A 21,766-nucleotide genomic window follows, 5' to 3' on the forward strand; every position below is an offset into this window, starting at 1 on the left:
GCATCAGTAAAATAGTATCTCCTGAATAAAGCCAAACAGCTACCAAGTTCTTGTTCAGGTAGTAAAGCCAGTGGGTGATTCCGGGCCTCCTTTAGGAATGAAAGAAAGGACCAAGGAGGGGAAAGAGTTGTGCAGGCAACTCCGGGTAGAACAGTGGAACAGGATGTACAAAGGAAAACTAAGAAACTTCTGCAGTCTCAAAATTGTACTGAATATACTCAGTTGCACACAAACTACTCAAGTGCATGAACAAACTAGAGCCATCAAGGGAGTCCTCGATGCCACCAGGCAGCTGGCCAGGCCACAGCAGGAGGATGCCCAGGGGCAGAACCAAACTCTCCTCTGGAGAGCCAGCGGTGAGGAGCGCCGTCTCTCTGCGGGTGCTGCTGGAAGGTGGCAGAAAACTGCGCCGAGGCCTCAGGCTCAAAATCCATTTGAATGCCAAATCTAGTAACCGATTTTGAAACATTTTGCACTGAGTCAGGCTCGAAGTGTAACAGTTGGGGAAGAAGGTTAGGAATCGGCTCCTGCCCTGGTCAGCACCCGCTCCCAGCTAAGTGTGGCTCACCAAGCAACCTGGCACACATGTGGCACGTTGGCAACAGAAGACACACAGAAGGATGCAGAGCTCATCATAACCATGTGAAACAAAAGCAACAAATTTCAGCACAGTTCCAGAGGCCGTTTCTATAGTAGAAAAGAAGAGGAAATTACTATTGATTCAGATGGGCGTAAGTGGAAGAAAAATGGGTGCAGATAAGTGATCAAAGGTTCTTTATATTTTTTAATGAGAAGTAGGCTTTTGAAGGACATGAAAAATGTTGATGAAATTTTCCTTCCTTCTGAAGGTTTCAGGTTAACTAAAATTGCAGGGAAAAAATATTTATTTCTGTTCAAAACTATTTGCAAAACACCCAAAGAACACAGTATTTGTACATCCATAACATCCAAATAAACCACCACTGCTTTGTCATAATTTTCTTCTTCCAGCACATAAACAAATATATATCTTTTGAAATTTCCTACAAAACAACTGTCATCTTTAACGTCTTTGGTTAGAGGGCAATTTGTAGAGTTACAGCCTTTCAAATGAGCAGATGTTCTGTTTTCCAAGGGGAAATCATACGGATATTAGAGTAGCTACACAGGGATAAACTGTTTGAACATAGGCCTGGCTTCTCTTCAGTGTCCCTGTGCCAGTCTACTCTTTCAAGGGCTGGGCTGTAGTGATTGAGAAAGCAAAGATGTCAGACATACCTCCTCTTTATTGATGGTAAACACCACAGAATAGGAACAGCTTAATTTTTTCCTTTTGGTTTGCCAACAATTACATCAACAGTGGCTGAGTTCAAACCTGGAAAAACCACAGGGTCGTCTTGTTCATGGGAAGGAGCCGTAGTGTATCTGTGAAGCAGTGGAAGCTATTCCTTCTGAACATCCAGCTGAACATCTTTACCTTTTTTGCATGTAAAACCAAAATAAAATAAAATGAAACAAAGTCAAATGCTTCCCTGCAGATGTCGTACTCTAATTACATACAGCCTCACTTCTCAGGAATACACATCCTTTACAAGCACTATCAAACTGACAGCAGTTCTGCAGAAGACAGATCTCCTCTGTTACGCTATAGCAATGGTGCTTTAAACAACATCAGAGCAAGTATTTACACCTCCACTGCAAATGTCTGCATGGCTGCAACCATGTAGAGCTGTTTAAGCACTTGTAAATAGGTGCAAAAATATGTTTTGGGATTTTCTAAGCATGATTACACAAGATATCTGACAAATCATCTGGAATGATGATCAGGGCATGCCCTGAATTTCAAGAGGTCAATCTTAACTATCTATCAAGGTTATCCCTCTACATGAATAGTTTAAGTAAAGAGACAAAAAGGCTGTCACTAACTAAAAGTGTGATGGCTAAGAAAAATCCTTTAAGTTTAAGCAGCTTATTTTCTTTTACTGTAATATGAACAAATTAATGCTGCTTCATTGTCAACAGGCATATCCTTCCCCTTCAGAACAGGTTTGATGCATCTTAGCTAACATACACTCTTAACAGGGCTCAGCTTTTCTGAATTTCCCCACATGGACACATGAACTGGCACCACACCGCATCACCTCTCCCTCACTGCAGGGCACAGAGGAAATAAAACTGAAAACACTGTCCAAAATGTGGGTGTTTGCTAAGCTCTTGCACCTCAAACTACCTAGAATGTCCTTCCCTCTGGCACATATCATCCAGTTCTGTATCATCCCATACAGGGAACAAAAACTCAGCAGAGGAATTACAGTGGACTTTAAAATAAGCATTATGAAATAATGCCATCATACGATATGCTCCTTTAGTTCATATTTAAGTATATTTTGCACTCATTTTCTTCTTTCCACCATGGAGATTAAAAAGTTAGAGTAATATCTCCAGCTAGCTCAAAAAGCAAACTATGAGACAAGAATCAGAGCAGAACATAACCTGCACAGACTCCAGCAGCATTTGGCAGTGTTCACCTGACTTGGATTAGGAACCTTTACCTAAAAAAAAATGCAGGTTTCAAATTACCTAGGAAATCTGACTCATCTTTCAGTAACTTTAGCTATCAACTGTCTTTGAAAAATCACAGTTACCAACTGTGATTAAGATACTACTTAAATAAAAAATAAATCAGTAGGGGCCAAGTACTACTCTAAGCTCATATTTACTCATTGTTGAAAGCTCCTTTAATATTTCTTGAGTTCCTCTTTCTTCTGCTGCTGGTATGTCACAGAAATCATCCTGGCATTGTTGAAAGGTCAAGTTCATTTTAGCAAGCCCAAGATGCAAGCAGCTACAGGCTCCCCTGATGCTGTGCATGCCTTTCTTCTATTCTTCTTAAAAAAAAAAAAAAAAAATTCTGTAAAATAAAATACAATTTTTAGTGACCCTACAATTACTAGCTTCATATGATGGGTGTAGTGTGCATATTCTCTACCTATGGTGTGCCACAGAAGAAAAAAGAATAGTGATATACTCTGCTGAGCTTCTGCTGTCAAGTGTGTCTTTAATTTCAAGAGAGTCAATAAAGTCCAACTTTTATTATTGACTATTTTTTTCCCAAGAGCCATTTCACCACATGGGAAAGTAGATATTACACCACATTTATTTTTTATTCAGCTTCTATCACTTCTGAAAGTAAGACTTATATTTTTCCCCTTGTCTATAATAAAACCAGACATTTTAAAACAACTTTGTAAGCATTTCAAAAGCATCATTTTCCAAATGTTTTTTTGAGCAGTTCCATTTTCATAGTCACCTTGGACAAATAATGCCAAGCCAAATGTTTTTAGTACTTTGAGTAAATTAAAAACGAATTATTTAGGAAAGCTCAGGAGGAAGGAAACAGGAATTCATTAATTAATTTTGACTTAACTGATTTGTGAGTGGTTAAATCAAATGACAGCAGCTTGGAGCCACAGGCTACCAGCTGAGCTAGATATAACAAGAGGAAGCTGAATCAAAAACGTTGAAGCAGCGAAACAAAATGCAGCCATTGGTACTCAGGGGCACGTGACAAACCCTATTTGTGACCCAAGGTTGTAAGCTTTCAAACCAGCACTAAGCAGAGGACTTAAATGCACGTTTGAAGGTTGCATACCAATAAATCCAGTGCAGTCAGGCACCAGCTAGGAGACTCCACTCAACTACCTGGGTGTTGTGCAGGTGCTTGTGACTCCAGCAAGTTCAGTGAACAGGCGAGAGCTGCGAATGCACGTATCCAAAGGGGATATTTGCTTTCTACCTTTAGAACTTGACAATCTGTCAGGTTAAGTGAACAAACATTACTTTTCCAAACTTAGTAGGCTTGCCAATCTCAGATCATAACATAATTCCAAAAATTAACTCAAGAGAAAATAAGAGACATAAAAGGTCTAATTTTATACACACAAACTTTTATGGAGATAAGAAGCACTGTATAATTTGTCAGCATGGACTTTCAACTGTTCAAGCAATTCTTCTTGCCTGTTATTTGCAGGTTAATCATTTAGGTCTATTTCTCTAAAAAACATATTTATATCATAATGCAAATAAAATTCAGACTCTTTCCAGATGCTTCAGAGGAATAATGAAAACATTTCAAATACAGGCTTTGGGAGAACACTTCAATCCCTTTCTCAGAAATAACTCCACAGCAATAACCTGATGTATCCGGTAGCCATTTGTCTAAAGTGGGATTCATTGGCCTAAGTAGGGTCTTAAACCTTAAAAAGAATTCTATTCTCTGCAGAGATTAAAACAAGAAAGTTACAACTGGCATCTCCTTTCTCCTGAAGAATCCCTCTGACTTCATAACAACTTTCATGAGAACACTTACATAGTTAATTTGTCGTGGTAGTTGCCAATAAGTCAAAGTGTTCACTGGTGAAGGAGGAAGACATTTTTTGTAACTTGGCTTATTTAAAACCAAAACCAACAAACAAACCCAAAACCTTCCATTAAAAAAAAAAAAAAAAAAAAAGGGATACTCGTACAGGAACTTTTTTGTAGGGTTCTCCAGAGAAAAAGATAAAGTACAAGCAGTTCCCCAATAGAACTGAAGTATTCATAGTCCTGCCTGAAAACAATGTGTCTGCTTAACTTTGCTCCTGATTTCTACTTACAGCAACAGTGCAAAGAACATCACCCACCACCAGTGAGCCAGAGTATTACCACAGGACTTGAGAAGTTTAACAGCTTTCTAGTATGTGCCAGTCTCCCATTAGATACAGAGCCTAGAAAGGGGACAGAAGGTTAAATGTAGCAGCAATAATGTGAACAGCACCATTGCTTAAAGCAGCTCTTTACAAGCAATTTGCTATCAGAGGTTAGACAATTTGCAAAGTGTTTTTACATTTCTTTTTTAATATTTCTTCTCCAAATGTTGGTTAGCACTCAAACATTAAGTGACCACTAAATAGAGAGTTCATTATTTAAGGTTGCTAAATGGTGAGATTCTTACGAGTAATAGTAAACACATAGAATGGACAGGTAGGACTTTCTTGAAAGCTTTGATCACCCCATAAATGCTATGAGAAGAATGAAGTCTAACAATTAAATATGTTTATCAGATGCAGACAATGTATTTGGAAAATCTTAAACTTCAAGCCCTGAGAATTAGCTATGCCTTAATAGCATTCACAGAAACAATGAGCCAATGTAGAAGCTGGCTGTTGAGTCACTGAACGTTGATTCAGTCTGAATGCATTCACCACAATGTACCGAGCTTCCAGTTGGGAATGAGTGGGAGTTCATTAACATACAGAGAAAGAAACAAGCATGCTGGTGCATTGTATCATTTGTTTCACAGCATCATATTTTACCTATAGGAATTGTGGCAAATGAATAACTTTTAGGGGACCTTAGCAACAATCAGCAGTCACACTCTGCCTACAAAGAAAACGGCAAATTGGTTTAAAATCACTTCTTAGCATATGTAGTAAAAACCATTACATGCTGTCAACGTGTTCAAGTCAGTGTGCTAATGAGATGAGACAGGTTGTGTGACAAAGAAAGCAGCATGTTTCTCAGCGGTGAGAAGTAATGAGTCCATTGACCAATACAGAGAACCTGAATCCTTGGCTGTTCTCAAAATAGGCACTCCCCCATTTGGCAAGATGCTCATCTCTGCATTTAGGCTTTCTGTTATATTTTAGCTTTGTGGGGGTTTTTCAATCTATGTTTGGCTGAAACAGAAGGGCATATTCTGACAGTTGGGGCAGAGATCACGTGCGCTCATCCACACCAATGGGGCTAGAAATATCTAGCTAGGCTTTACAGGTCAGTCATCTTAAACTAAAGACTGTCAGTGATGACCTTCTGTCCGTCTGATCAACCATCAAGCATCTCTACTATCAAACAGCTATCTTTGATAAAGAAAGCAGCCAACCAACCTTCGCAGGCAAGAAAAAAAAAGTAAATGTCCTTGAAGATTGTGCCCCTTTCATGCTGTGATTAATTAAGCAATTAAAAGTATGATTGGTCTTTTTAAAGATGTCATAAGATATGGCAACTTCCCGTTACCCAGAATAAATTAAGAAAATATCTTTAGTCTTTTTATAAAGGACTAAAGCTGCAGGACAAAATGTTACATGCCTCAGAAATTGGAGAAGTTTTCTGTTCTCCAATATCACTGCAAAGCAGGATGAGTCAGATGGACATGCCAAAGCTCTGGCCATAAATATTTGGACTATTTCTATATTGCATCAGCAACTCATGTGGCTGGATCAATAGACTTCCGCACTAATGATTTTAGCCCTTCAACATGGAGCTGTACTCCACAAACACTAGTGTCTTCTCATCAGCAAAACCTACATGGAAGTCAGCAGGAGATTGCTCACTCATGTAAGCCCGTGACCCCAAATCTGATTAAATATAGGAAAGAACCAGACAAGACAAAAGCTAAGAAACTAGTACAAAACTTTAAAAAAACAATTACTCTTCCAACATAACAAATTTTCTTTAAACTATCAGACTGAACACACATACCTCTCGGATATGCTCTCAGCTTTTGAAAAGATAACCCAAATCTCCTGTCACTTAGCTATTAAACAAAGAGTCAGCAACCTTCACCTGACTTGAGATTTGGGCTTATATCAGGAAAATCAAACCCTAGTACTTTGTCCTGGCTGCGCTTGAGATATTTTGAAATTGTGACTTATACCTCAGACCAAGCAGAAACACAATTCTGTCAAGCTATCTTTGGCCACTGACAGATAGGCTGAAGTATTTCAAGCTTTCCAAGTCACTCCTTTCTCACCACTATCTGTTGCAATGACAGTATGTCTCTAGCATATTTTCCAATGAAGGGAACTATAAAGAGAACCAGAGAAATGGAATCAACAGTTTAAACAAAATTTCATGTCAATCCCACTCCTCTTCCTAGTTATTTCCCTATGCTTACAGAAACTTTGAGAAAGAAATGACTTATTCATCAGGAAGTTCATATTTATTACTTCACCAGCTGATTTAGTGATGTCCCACTAGAGCTCTGAAAACGATCACTAATGAATTCACCATGGGAAAAAAAAAAAATGTATTGTCCTTATTTCTGGTTTCCTACACAGTTTGGCAATAAACACTATTTCAGGTAAGGCACAACTGTTTGCAAACGTTATGATGAAGAAGGACAGACTGCAAAAAATCTTCACAATCTATTGCTTTTTGTAATTTTATTTTGCAATAAGCATTAAACAGTAAGTGCTTTATACACTGAAAATCAATTATGAAGAAGCCAAAAAAAACCCAGGAAAGGTCATTTAGAAAAAATATCAATGACATATATAGAATGAACACAATTAATCCATACAACCCACTTCATCCAAAAATGTCATGCAACAAATTGACTGATCATTTTTAAGGTAGCTGGTAGCATATTAACAATATGGATGTGCCAAGTTTACTGGAAACAATTCACTTACCTCACACAAGTGCTATTCTGGCCAGACCATCACTTAGCATGTCAAACATCTATAACTATCTGATGCACTTAAGTGGCTTGGGAAAATATACAGAGTGGAATAATCAATTTTCAGGAGCAGAGAAGCATTCACTGTGGACAGCATTTTGCAGTCCTTATTGAAATGCATAGTTTTTCTATAGCTACTTGTATGGAAGAATGTTTTGAACCTGTCTGAATGTACATAACAGGATTATAATTTAAAAATCCACAGGAAGTCACAGCATAATACAGAGAAAACTTCACAAGTATAAAACTAACACCTTCAGCTAGCTGCATCCTCCATGCGACACAAGGTTCCACTATCACCACTGAGTCATCAGCTTTACCTACACCGTTACAAGTCTCTGGATTATTTTGCAAGAGTAGCAGTAGCATCTATTTCCAGCTCCTTGCACCCCTTAATAGCAAATATTCATCTTTCCTCTTAAAAACATAGCATGTTTCACCTCTCTTTATCACAAGAGACAGTTATCTGCAATTGCTGTAAAATAATTGACAGCTCTCTCAGCATTTTTGTTACCATGTTGGAGTAAAAGACAGCCAGTCCTCTAAGTATGGTTGAAGAACATACAGTCCTATTCTGCATACAGAACTGGGAATCAGCATGCAATTAAAGCAATCTAAAGTTTGCTGGATGGTTCCAGTACAGAAAGACTAAAATACAAATAGAAAATAGAAAACGTCCTGTTCGGCATTTTAATACAAGTCACAATCCAAATTAGTTCATTAAATGCAAGCTGTGAAACTTAACTTTGATCTGTAAGTTGCTAGAGAAAAGGACAGTAAAGAAAAGCTGTGATAAACAACTAGCTTTTCTAGTTTTCTCTCCTTAGAGGTCTCAGAAGGGATTCCACCATTCCTTTGGAAGTTATTTTCTTCCTAACATCTAGTCCATGGATCTGTTCCTAACCATAGATAAAAGGACAAGGTTTCATTAGGGTGCAATTAGGCGTGCAACTCCATTACTATTAACAATGTAATGAAGAATAATAAAGCAGAAATAAGAACATTAACATTTTTTCGAGGTAACAGATCATTCTTAATGGAAACTGTGTGCCTTAATTCCCTATACACGCTAATACAAACGTAGCTCATTTTGTCAGTTCATGAGGAGAAAAAGGACAAAACTAAAAAAACCCCAAAAACATTCCATCCCACCCTGCCCACAAATAACCAGAGCAAGAATGAAATGTTGGCCTTCTGAAAACCAGGGGGGAATTTTCCTTTTACTTCATTTAGAGAAAACTTTATCTCATGACTACTTATTTACAGATTTCAAGTATTTTGGTAAGTACAGTTTTACATACAAATCTATGCTACCCAAAAACATGCCTGAAATGTGAAAGCAATCTTGGTCATAGCTAAAATAAGACTTGATCCAATATCAAGTGAAGAGCATGAACATTTTTCTGTTGACTTCAGGAGGTTTTGGATGGAGTCCATTTGGAGACTGCACACGGAGGATTTCTGTGCTAACCACAATGTTTTCTTTGCCAGAGGAAGATAAAAATGTATTCAAAATAATAGCATTTTATCAATTTGAAAGCAAAATCTGTGGTCTCCAGCTCTGGAGTAGAAAGGAAAGCTTTATTTTCTTTATTATAATTAAACTCATACATTGTTATAAAGAAAACAAAAACAAACAAGAACACCACCCAACACACCTTGTTATTATTATTAAAATAGAACAGGGAGGTGATTTTGTCTGTAGTTATCTTTTGGTTTATGCATTTACCATATTTCCTACTGCAAAAGGTATTAATTCACAGCAGCTGCTGTGAACCACAAGTTGACAACCTAACTAGAAAGCTGAGAAAATATTTGATTAGTTGTGCCTGGTGATAGAGATAGCCATTCATCCAACCAAATTAAACAAAGCACCTTCAATCCTACCCTATGAAGGGTTTTTTGTGTGAACTTCCGCTGACCTAATGAAAAGCTTGATATACAGGAAAATTTAGGAAAACAGAACTGTAGGAGATGATGTGCTGGATTAGGCCAGTGGTCATAGATTTAACTGAGCATCGGTCACAGAGGTCAGTAATAAACCTTAGAAAATCAGGGTAAAACCGATACAATAGAATCATTTGTCTGCAGGTAATCTGCCTTCTCACACAAATTAATTGGAGGCTGGTTTGCTATAGAAAGTATGAGGGCTTTTAACAGTTTGGAACCACATCCCCTTCTATAAAAGATTCCAATTCGTATGGCTGCACAATTCTATTCTTGCTCTTCCTATACGTAGCCAATCCCTTTCTTGAATAGTGCCAAGCACTTGGCTTCGGTAATTGGAAACTACCTGTGTAAGGCTTACATAGACAGCACAGGGGCCTCGTACTCCTGCTGCAACAAGTATTTTCGAATCTATGCCAGAAAAAGAATTACACAGCTAAAGAAAGTACATGTTAATAAGTGCTAATTAGAAACAAGCTTTGGGTTTTATTGTTTATTTTGCTTTTATCTAGTTTGCTTTGGCAAACTTGTTCGTTCCTCTTCCCTTCAGTCACACACATAGCATGCTGAACATATTCTGAAATGGATTTTCTTTATACCTTTTTTTATGGCAAGTTATCAACTGTTTTATTAAAAGGCTTCCATTTCGGCGCAAATCTCAGAAAATACTGTGGAAAATAAGTATGTGTCGATATGATTTTTTAAGGTATTAAATACCTACTTCTTTTCTCCTTATGCTCTTTTTATTGCTGCCATGATGCTGAGGAATGCTAAATTGCCCTCTTGGCCTCCTATGAAAACTGGAATCAGGCATCTCATAGCTTTCCTTTTGAGCTGCAGAACTCTAAAATATGAAGGATGGATCCTCTGTCTGTTTTTCCATCTCTGCTGGAGACATGACAGAAGATTTCAACCACACAGCTGTGGATCACTTTGAAAATCCTTCTGGCACAAAGATTGCTGCATTTCAGTGTTTTTTCTTAGGCAATATTCCTGTTATGTTCTCAGCGCATCAATGCCTGTCCTCTCCTTTATTTTTATCTTTTTTTCTTGTTAATAAAAGGTAAAAGGTGAAGTAAGTCATAATACAAGCCCCTTTAAAACAAAAAGAGGAACTCCTCCCTTGCTTCAGCTTTAGTTGTAGGAGTGCTGCGTGTAGAACTTGTCCAATATTGAGGTGAGAAGATTACTGCTGTACTATATAAAGTGTGGTTAGGTAAAATCAGTCTGGATTCACTTCTTTTAAAAAAGAACGGCTGCTTAAATTGCTGTTAATGCTATCACTTCACAGGTTTGATTGTGCAAGGATAACATCCCTTTAGCTGTATCAGTACTTAGCTCAGAAGCAATACCCCAAGTGGTTTTCCATATTTTCCTAATTTTTTTCTGATGGTACTTAATTGCCAAAGTATTAGGTAGTTCAAATCACTGAAACAGTAAAACACTGAGACAAGGGAAACCTATGATTCATTCACAGAGATTCAAGTACTGCGTGTCTTACTTTCTCTTGGCCTACAGCCAGGATGATTTCACATAGGTAAGTAAAAATAGAGCCGGTTTTATTGCATGCGTTTACAGTAAAATATCAATGGTTCAGGTAGGACACTGGTTCAGCCACAACTACAGGATTACCCTTTCAGGAATGTAACAAAATAATATTCAGTCACTGTATACAAGGAGGATGTGGGAACTTGCCTCCCGTATTTCCCTCCACAGCGTGTCAGCCATAACAGTGGGTCAGGTCGAAGACGAGCAGGCTGCTCTGCCTGGGGTCCAGGCAAGACTTTCATTACAGCTGGAAGACCCGCAGAAGCTGTAACAGCAATACTCAGGTCTCCCCTCTCTCCAGACTGGCAGTAAAGCGACCAGTATGAAAAAGGAAAAGCAGCTTGAATCTTTAGGATAAGACAGTAAAATAAAAACAAAAAACCAAGTCTCCTTTGCATTTCTAAACCCAGCCAATTTACTACATCTCACATCCAATCCTAAACCAGACCTCAGACCGTGCAGAGATGCTCACCAGGCTCTGCCTCCAACGGGTGTTCCTGGCACAGCTCGAATCAGGAGGGACAGAGTACTCCACGTGAGATCCCAAGGAGGACAGTTGGTATTTGATGAAAAGAAGTTGGTGGGGGTGTTGTTTGTTTTGTTTTGAAGTGTGTGTGTGTGTCTACATGCATACATACATATGTATGTACATATACATACTTGCATGTATATCCTTTGAAATCACAAGATTCAATTTTACAGACTTTCTACTTTAAGTCAAGGCTTCAGCCAGCTGATCTGGTGAAACAAGACCTAGGGATCTGCAATCCTCAAGAGTCTTCCCAGCATGTTTTTTGAAGATCACTCTCTTTGCTCCCATGTCATCTCTTCGCTTGTCAGGATGAGAGCATGTGCTTTGGAAACCTACTCAATCGCTTTGTGAAATCCCTTCCAATCTTTTGGTTCTGGACCATTTCATTCCAGTGGCTTGTCACAATATACTAATTCTTTCTAACCAGACTGAAAAATATTTTTCACTAGCTTTGCTGGCAACACACACTTTTTTCATGGCTTCTCACAGTTGTACTTTAAATCATAAAGTGCCATGTACCTGACAAGCAGCCGTGGTGCCACAGACCCATGAAAATACATTGTGAGGATGTACACAAAAAGCTGAAGACAATTTATGAGTTTTGAACACTGTACCTGGACTTCCAGTGTGGGTGGCCTTCTCTACTGCTTTTGGTAACACAGAGAAATACAAAACAATGTAAGTGTGTGTCTAAGCTCGCTCCTGTATGACATACCCTTCTAAAGTATTTATTCCCTGCTTGGAAAACAATCTGGTTCTAAATTCTTTAGAGGAAGGAGTCTGCTTGCCAAAGGGGAAAAAAACATGTGCTAAAGCAAACTGAAGAACAAACTAAGCTATGCAATATTCTCAATGTGCTACACAAAGTGAAAATGAGGGGTTTTTTTATTCCTCACTAGGAGTCTCAAGCAAAGCACCAACAGCAAACTCTGATCTTCTCTTGTCTGTGCAAAAATCTGAATTTTTTCTGAAATGGACCATAGGGTCATCACTACACTCGACATTGAGCCCCGGATCCAGGGCCAGGATATGCTGCACATTATCATGACAGAGCATAAACATGGTATCATATTAATTTTGTAAAATGTATTCGTTTGTCCTTGTTATGCACAGACTTCTTGTTTTATTTGCCAAGCAATTACAGCTCTGAATCTCCACTATGCCTCAAAACATTCACTTATGAATGGTAGAATCATTAAGTGCATAAAACGCTTCCAGACAGTTTCAGTCTCTTTCCTTCTTTTTCTACCCTTGGGAAAACATGCAACTTCCATTCCAAACTTGTTTTACTGCTTAAAATCCACTTTCTAATAAGCCTATGATAAGCCATGGAGTATTTCTGTTTAATTTTCTGTTTGTCTCATGATTCACAGTGAATTTTTTGAAAGCAAAGGAAATGTTTCAAAACCTGTTGCCTAATTAAGTGGAAGTCAGTGATCAGATCTTTACATAAAGGCAGGGGCAGATGCAATACCCTGAGAAAGGAGGGAGAGGAATTGGCCTGCAAGCTGTAGCTGTTTTACATGATCCAGATAGGTCTTGCCCCTTCCAGGCTGTGTCCAGGCAGTGACAGAGGCACATGTGCTTGCAGTGGGCCATGTGAACAGGGAAGGGCAGTGGTAGGGTAAGAAATGATGGCTAACAGAAAGCACTCCCTTCTAGACTGCTGCTGGGTGGCACTGGCAGCTTTTCTCCTGCTCTGCTCACCCACAGAGACAACACAGAGAGTCCGTGGCTCAGCAGCCTCAACTGGCAGGTAGGGCTGAAGAGCTGAAATTATGAAATTATGCCAGGGATGGCTGATTGGCAGCACTACATCCAGGGAGCAGAAGGACAGGCGTAACGGGGGAATGAAAAAACATATTGCCCCCTCTTGTGATTTCATTACTGTGTAAAACACTGAGCAAATTGGACATACTGAAAAAAAAACCCAAATCTCATCTTTCTTCTCTTTTAATATTCTAAAAGGCCCCTGATTATCATTCTTTAAGCTGAGGTAGCCCTACGGTCACCAGTCATAATAAAGGCTGTATTGCACTGGGGCTGTAAGCTCATACCACAAAAGGATGATCTTTATCCCAAAAGGATTTGAAGAGTGCAATGACAATTTAACTAGGCTGGGGGAACAGTATTCATTTTCATTACAAACAGTCCCTTAAAATTATACATGCACATATACATGCATATACATATATAAATAAAAAAGTAGGGGAGATCTATATTGATGTTCTCATTGTTTCAACATTTGCTTTCAGACTGCGATGCAAAAAAATCAGTCTCAAGGTGTACACTACTGAAAAGCTCTAATCTCCATAAAATTGCAAGGATAATCAAAACACTTCAATACAAGCAATATGTAACCTGAATGTTTTTCTCTACTCTGATGAGAGAGGCTGGGGTTTTGTTTTTTCTTCATTTTCTTCAGAATGAGACATAATTTCTCTTTATAAAATCTGGCTGGAACCTTCAAGCACCTGCAGCAAAGCTCCCTACTAAAATATATTCTGACTCATGTTCTCCAATGGTATATTGTCATAGGCTTTCGAGAAGATTAAACCTTCTGTGTTACTTTACATGTAGAGTAGAATGACCTGGTTTTTAAGTACAGAGTGAGAATATGGTAATTTTAAATATAAAACCAATTTCCACTTTCCAATTTGCCACCATGACATAAGAGAATCATTCTACTTTGTCTTCATGATAACTTCAGTGACTTTCATATCAAACCAGAGTTTATGCGGGGCTGAAAAATTGGGAACTGGTGGGCACGCTAACTCTGGAGAGGTTACTACTGTAACAACAGGATATTTTGAGACCTTACAGGTATGGATACAGAATACAACAATTAAGGATTTGTTTCCAGCACAATCTCCCTGGAAGAGACAATCCAGGTTCATAGTGGGAACAAATGACCAGTTATTTAAGATTAAATCGTTCAGATCTCCTATTCAAGAGTGTGAAGAATCCAACCATCATTTAGCTGCCTCCTCAGAATACAGGATCAAGAACACTTTATGTATGACGGATCCTGAATTGTTTTACGAGACACAGGCAGGTATGAACACCTTCATTTGACAGAAGTGCTTGAAACACAGAAAGTTCAGGTGACATATACCCCAGATAAAATTATAGTAGAGATGAGAAACAATTGCCTGCCTCTAGCACCTGCTGCTCTGTAGATGCCTACCCTGCTCAAATAAAATCCTGTCACCTCTTTCTATTTACACATGACAAACTGGGACCAATAGGAAGCTGCCAGAGTACCTGGCATGCTTTGCTCTATAGTAAGTGCCCTATTCCTGCAGGGCAGCTGGTGTAATTACTGCCTAAGAGCTGCTTTTTTGCTGAGGGTTGACATTTGCAAGAAGAAAAGTCACAGCTGCCAAAGGAAGAGTAACGATGCAGCCCTGTGGTAAACATAATGAACGAAAATACCAAGGGAGCAGGGGAAGAATGACTGCTGAAGAGCACCACTGGAGATGCTGGTCATTGCTTCCAGATCTGCAGTTTCCCTGGGGTTCAGACAGATTATTCATTACAAATATTTACCTGGCAAGTGTTGGCATTTTTCTTTAAGATCTATATTGCTTGAGACTATTACTGACATAGAATGTATGTTTTTCAATGTAAAATATTGATTTTCAGGTAAACTTGCCAGTGTGAAGGCTAAAATGGAAAAGCTGAGTTACAGATAAACCTTCTCAAGTTCTTCATTTTTATGATATAAAATATAACACACCAAACCAATCTTTTTAGGCCAGGCTCTTCTTTCATTTTTCTCTGACAAGAAATTAGATTAATTTTCTTGGTCAACAGAAAAATGGAAGAATATTTCTACCTTTAACAGAAAATGCAGAAACGTTTCTCTGACTCTGAGGTTTGCCAAGTCTTACAGACTCAGATGCAATCTTCCTGAGAGGTTTGGCCTCCTCAGATTAAATGCTATAATCACATGCTTCTCTGAAATGTGGACTCGTTCTCCTCTATTTTCTAGAACTGCTATGTAAAGTTACATTTTATTTCTGGAAATAACAAGAGCAGAATATTTGTTTCATCAGGGAGGATATTTGGCTAGATTATTTGAGCATGGAACTAATCCTGCTGAGTATTTTACTTAGCAATGATTTTCCTTTCTGGCAGCCTGTAGGACAGAATCCATGCGATTATAGTGAGAGCAGTTTAAGACAATATACCGACAAAACCTACCCACATTCAAGTCTGACGTTTACACACACACATTCATACATATACACGTACATACTGCGTAGTTCATTTGCTTTCAGTGGACCTTCCTGTATCATGGCCTTGACTAATCAAGGGGTCTTAGATCTGTTATCAGATCACAGTCTATACAAAGTACATAATTTGGTGATTTGCACCTAATAACAGAAATTATCATTCTGGGTAGACTGGGGAACAGCTGTATGTGCTGTTGTAGCGTATCATGGCCTTAACTCTGGGGCACTGCCCAGGTAGGTAATTCCTCAAGTTCTAAGTTGAAAAGTAACCAGTACACTTTACCATGCAACACAATTGAAAATATTTGAGATACAACGTACCAGATTAGTTGCTGACATTGTGCAGTTTCTCCAAAGCTAGAACCAAAGATGATTAGAGAACAGATGTGTATTTTTTGAGCCAAAACAGGCAAAATTTTCAAAGAAAACAACAAACACAGACATCGAATGAAAAATTTCTGCAGAACTGAGTAATATTTTCATACATAGGACTTTTGCAGCTGATGACCCCTTTTCTAGTCTTATATATACCAATGTTCAAACCCAACAGAATACAAACACGTAGTTACATACATTCGGAGAAGAAGATAATGACCATGCTGCTGAGGCACGTGACAGTGACAAGTTAGACTTATGGCTGGAGTATGTTTGAAAGCAGACAGATAATAGAGAAGAATAGCAGTCAGTTGCAGTAAGTTCCCTTGTCAGACTCATGCTGGGTTTTTTTATTCCAGTATATTGCTAAAACGCCCTTCAGGAAGAATATAAACATGAAATTATTTCGAGCTGTTGCATCCTAATCAGAAACTGCTAGCAAGAGCTCCCAAATCTCAGAAGCTGTGCATGATAAGAGGGGTGGAGAAGAGAAAAAGTTCCTGTTCATTTATATTTCCTTCCAGCAGAATGGAGCTCTTCTGCCAGCATGATCTGGTGGAAACTTAATCTCTCTTGATTTGATTACTCCTTTGATTTCACAATGGGTGGGACCCTCCTGTTAGTAAAGTCAACAGGAATTTCCACTGTGACAATAATGGGCTTTATCCTGTTCATTTGAGATCATTCCTTTAAGTCAGGAGGTGTTACACTTTTTATTAAACAAAATTAATACTGCTTTTTTTTTTTTTTTTAATACGTGTTTCACAAAATAGCTTCAGTCTCATTGATTCCAACTGCTAAGTACTGACAAGTTTGCAAAAATAGTGTGTAGTTGGCAGACAGGAAAAGTATTTCATTTTCTTCCCATCAAAATGAGATTCTAGTCCCTTCATTGAAACAGTAGAGACAATGGACTCAATTTCCTTTTACAAGTTGGGTGGCTTTTTTCCCTAAATGCTCCACACACACACACACACATTTATTTATTCTAATATTCTTGCAATGCATAGCTGACAACCTTCTTTGGACCCCCTTCAATGGCAGACATAACCCTGGATTAGTACGACACACTTACCTTTGCTGTCTCATCTTCTCTTGAGGACCATCAGCACACACGACTTGTACTGTACTGGCTAACAAGTTATGCCACCAGCTACACTCTGCAGAAATAGAAGCATTTGGTAACTTTAGAGCTGTGATAAAATTCTTCCCCCTTCCAACACTTTTCCAAGCTATCTAACAGTATTGCCATTTTAGAGATTAAAAGTTTTACAGTTCCATGATTAAAGCTAAGGTGAAAGATCTGCAGAAAAAAATCAAATTTCTCCTCAGTCTGTTAGATTCAGTGTTCCAATAGCCATCATATAGTAGCTGCTTGTACTTAAAGCCCCCAGGTACGCTCCAGCCCCTAGATTGCTTAAATAAAGGTGTGGTAAGTCAAAAAAACAAACCAAATATACGACAGGTCTAGTTCTGTCTGATCTTTATTTCAGAGCCGTATGTATTTCCCAAGATATGCTGTATATCAGGCTATTAAAGGATGTTTTTATTAGTTTTTGAATTTCAGCTTTACATCATTATTCCTTACATTAAATCTAGTGTGCATTTTTACTCAAAGCATCAACCTTCATCTATATTCCATTTATGTTTTGACAAGACTAGGGATATTACTTTCTCTTACTTTTTTGCTTGATTATTAGACTTACATGACTTACACTGATATTTATCAGCAAAGCTGAAGAAGCTACTCTGCCTTTTGTTAGGCATCTGCATTACTGTTTTATGTACTGGCTAATAGGTAACAGAATTACATTAAGACTTCAGCACTATGTTTATTGTATTTGATCAAATTTGTTTGCAAGTGGAAATATTACATTCAAGCTGCATTAAAATAAATCATTTCCAGAGATGTGCAGATACTGTATTACTCATGGGGAAGGTTTCTGTACATATTAATAGTTACTCAGTTCTTCCAGGTACTCATTTTACTTAATACTTTCAAGATGATACATGTAGTATCTCCCATTCAAACATAGGAATGGATTAACTGTACAGCAGCCTTTTGCAGGGTGGCATTTCTGGAAAGGACAAACATACTGCTAGTACCAGTTCAGTTTAAATTAAAGCATTTACCTATTCTGAATTCCAAACTGTAGCTTTATTATAAAATAGAAATCAGTAATAATAAAGGTAAAGCGTGAATTAAAACACAGCTACATAAAACACTGCCTTCATATAGTATGACCACACATTTATGCTTTGGAAATCATGAATTATTTATCTCATTAGCAATAGCATTTAACAGTCCCATGAAAAAAATGAGAGAAGTGCAGTAAAAGAGCAATATCATATGAATGTCAAAAATATGCAATTATTTGAGATACAGACTATGTGATTAATGTCTTATGAAGCTAATACAGCTTTGAGTCCAGATCAGATTCCTACAGAAGTCCAGGATCATTTCTCATTAAAAAGTTCATCTTTAGACCTGCGCATTTAACAGATTTTGAGGATGAGGTAGAATGATGCAGATTATATTCAGAAGACTTAGACTGGCGGGTGCTGCCTTATAGAGCCTTACTCTCCACTTATGCAATCCTAGTTTTTCCTGAGAGTGTCTACTAGTTGGAAAGCATTTTCTGTACCCACAATGCCTGTAAGAACCACCTACATTTGACAGCAGTGTTTCTCAAGAATCAGACTATTAGGTATGAGCACGTATCTAGAATATCACCTTTCAGGAATATTCTGGACAAGTAGATTCCTCACTATCTTCTCTACATGAATGAAATTTAGCTTACACCTCTTTCTTATTATTAACTGATACCACCACCACCACAAAAAAAAAAAAACAAAGAAAACAGATTACAGAAATGAGTTAGCATTTTATGCATTACAACCCCTTCTTTGTTTCCCTTTCCAGAGCAAAGATATCTCATGCTTCTTATCTTCTTCCCAAATAAGCCTTACAATAGCTACTTCAGAGGAAGTCAAATCAAGTGATTAGTGCTGTTCTGCCTCCACAAAGTAGATCAAAAACATGAATAATAAAAGCTGCTGTTAACGTTTCTATGTGAAGTTACTACCAAGGATGAGCTGTGCCTGAAACCAGTATGCAGGGAGATATTCTTTGCTTGCTCATTGGCTTGGAAAAACATTAATGAAATTACTTGTTTTTAAAAGAGAAAAAAGTTGAGGTTTTGTTTTAGTCTGGGAGCAACTGGCATCATTATGTATTTTCTGCGCTAGGTGTAACACCTGGCAGTATGTCCTTGTAGAGCTATAAAAGAGAGTTGCTTGTACAACTTGGAAAGGAGGCAATTTACTGAAATTAGGTAATTCACCACTTGGGAAAATTGCACTGTGCGATCCTTGGAAAACCCCACAGCATCTCCAAGGAAAGGCAAGGGCATTTCTTTGCCTTGTGTTGCTCATTAGCCGAACTGCAGACACAGCTATTCATTTGGTGAAATTTAAGAAGAGCTGAACTAGATCTCACAGCTCTGTGCCGTTTCTTCCAGCATGCTGTTTCTGACTGTAACAAATACGAGGTGATTCAAAAAAAGGTAGATCCCCAAGTGACCATGTAGTGGATGATGTTTCAGCAGCCTCTGCGTAAAGGATCTTCTCCAGACCAGTAGCATAAAGATTTTACATTTTTTGACAGATCTAAAACCAAATCACTTCCAAGTGGAAAAATACATCCTTTGTTTTCTTTTGCTTTGCTTTGCTTTCTGCCAAAGCTAAACTTTTTGCAAGAGAATTTGCAGTTTTAAGTTTCAGTGGTAGACTAAGAGCTATTTGCAATAGCTTCTTTCCCAGAGATTGCTTCTAAACTCCAACTGCTTCTCTTCAAGCTTGGCTTACGTCCAGCAGGCACAGCCCCAGTACATTCGGAGGAGATGGGAGAGGGTTCTGCTCAGACACCTCCTCCTCCCTGCTCTCCTGTCTCCACACCACGCCAGCGGGTGCAGGTGGGCCCACAGCATGGGACTACAGCCAGGGAAAACCCTTTTTTTTATGTGTGTGCCTGAGGACGATGCAGTGCCAAAACATTTCTGCAGCTTCAGAGAAGCAGTACTGTGGGGTAGTAGCCATGGATCCTGCAAGCTGCCAGCACTGTGGGCAAGAGAAGAGGCTTATGGGGGAGGCTTAAAACCCTCCTAGCTTTCCCAATGAAATCTAAGCACAGTTTTGAGGTATAGCTCCAGCTTTCTGTTACTGACATCACCAACATGTGCTGTTATCTGACCTGAACGTTCCTAGCACTTCTCGGCTTCCTTTCGGACTCTTATTTTAAATAGTGCCCCTCAATATCATGATTTGTCTGACCACAAATCTAGTCCCACTTTGGTTTTGAGAAGTCCAGCTCCCTTCTGCAAATGTTTTTCCTACTTCACTTTAAACATAAAACTAGAATTAATTCTGAAAAAGTTATCGAACATTTTCTTTTTAGTTAGCCTACTGCATTTCCATAAGTCTTACATTTTTCTGACTTAATGGTAACAGCAGGTATTACAACTGCGTGATCTTCCCAAGAAGCAAAATCTCTTAAGGGCTAATTTATCAGTTACCTATCGCACACACACCTTTGCTAGGGAGGAAAAGTCAATACCAGTTTTCAAGGGGATCACTACCTTCATGATCATTTATGCTTCCTCTGCCAGCCTCCTGACTGAATTGCAAGGCAGTATGAATACAAGTGAAGAGCACTGGAGAATATAATTTTCACTCCTGTAAGGAGGCTTTCAAATATTATCAGCTTAGTATCCCAAAAACGTAATTTGATTTGCAATGGAAAATGAGTTCTTACATGGTGCTTTGCATGTATTATAACCAATTTTGCTTAAAACTTCATTCTGTGCCCCCTGGGTGTAGAAGACGAAAATGACCCTCATGACACTGTATTGATAGAAATATTTTCATGATTTAAGTGAAAATAATTTGACTGCAAAATGTCTGCCATATAGAGCACCATACATATGCCAAACATGGAACCCACTCAGAATTATTATGCTTCTTATGTCTTACCTTTACATTAAGTATCATTCATTTTGCACCCTGGTCTGAGTTTACACTCAAAATTCTCACTTTATAACCAGATGCAGCAGCATGCACATTTCACTCTACCAAATCAGAATATATGCTATATCCTGTGGCATACCATTTGACTTTTCAGTGTCACCATGAATGACTACCCATTGGAAGATTTAAAAATCTTCAACACTCAGTGTTTCCAACATTCACCTACAGCTCACTGAAGTTTGGAAGGTGCAACAGATTTTAACATACAGATACTAGCAGTTCTCTACAAGGCAAGTAAAATGAGTATCATTTATTCCCTTTAAGGCTTCAGCAGAACCTAAACACTTCCACTAAGAGCAAAATGATCTGGTCTGAATTTTGAGAACTCCATTTGCTATGCTTCATGTCTGTGCAACTCCAGACTGTTGGATGAGACTTAAACAATCCCAGAAGTTTACTTCTTTTTCCTCTCAGGCATTATGAATCCTTGAATGCCTCGCTACCTCAATCAGACTGGATTTATCTTTATAGTCTGCAGGGACTGACAGAGCCTACAAGTCTTAAGCTCTCCATCTTTAGAGAAGATGACTAAACCATCTCCAGTTATAAAAAGGGCAAAAAAAA

The sequence above is a fragment of the Strix aluco genome, chromosome 10 (genome assembly GCF_031877795.1).
Source record: "Strix aluco isolate bStrAlu1 chromosome 10, bStrAlu1.hap1, whole genome shotgun sequence".
NCBI lineage: Eukaryota > Metazoa > Chordata > Aves > Strigiformes > Strigidae > Strix > Strix aluco.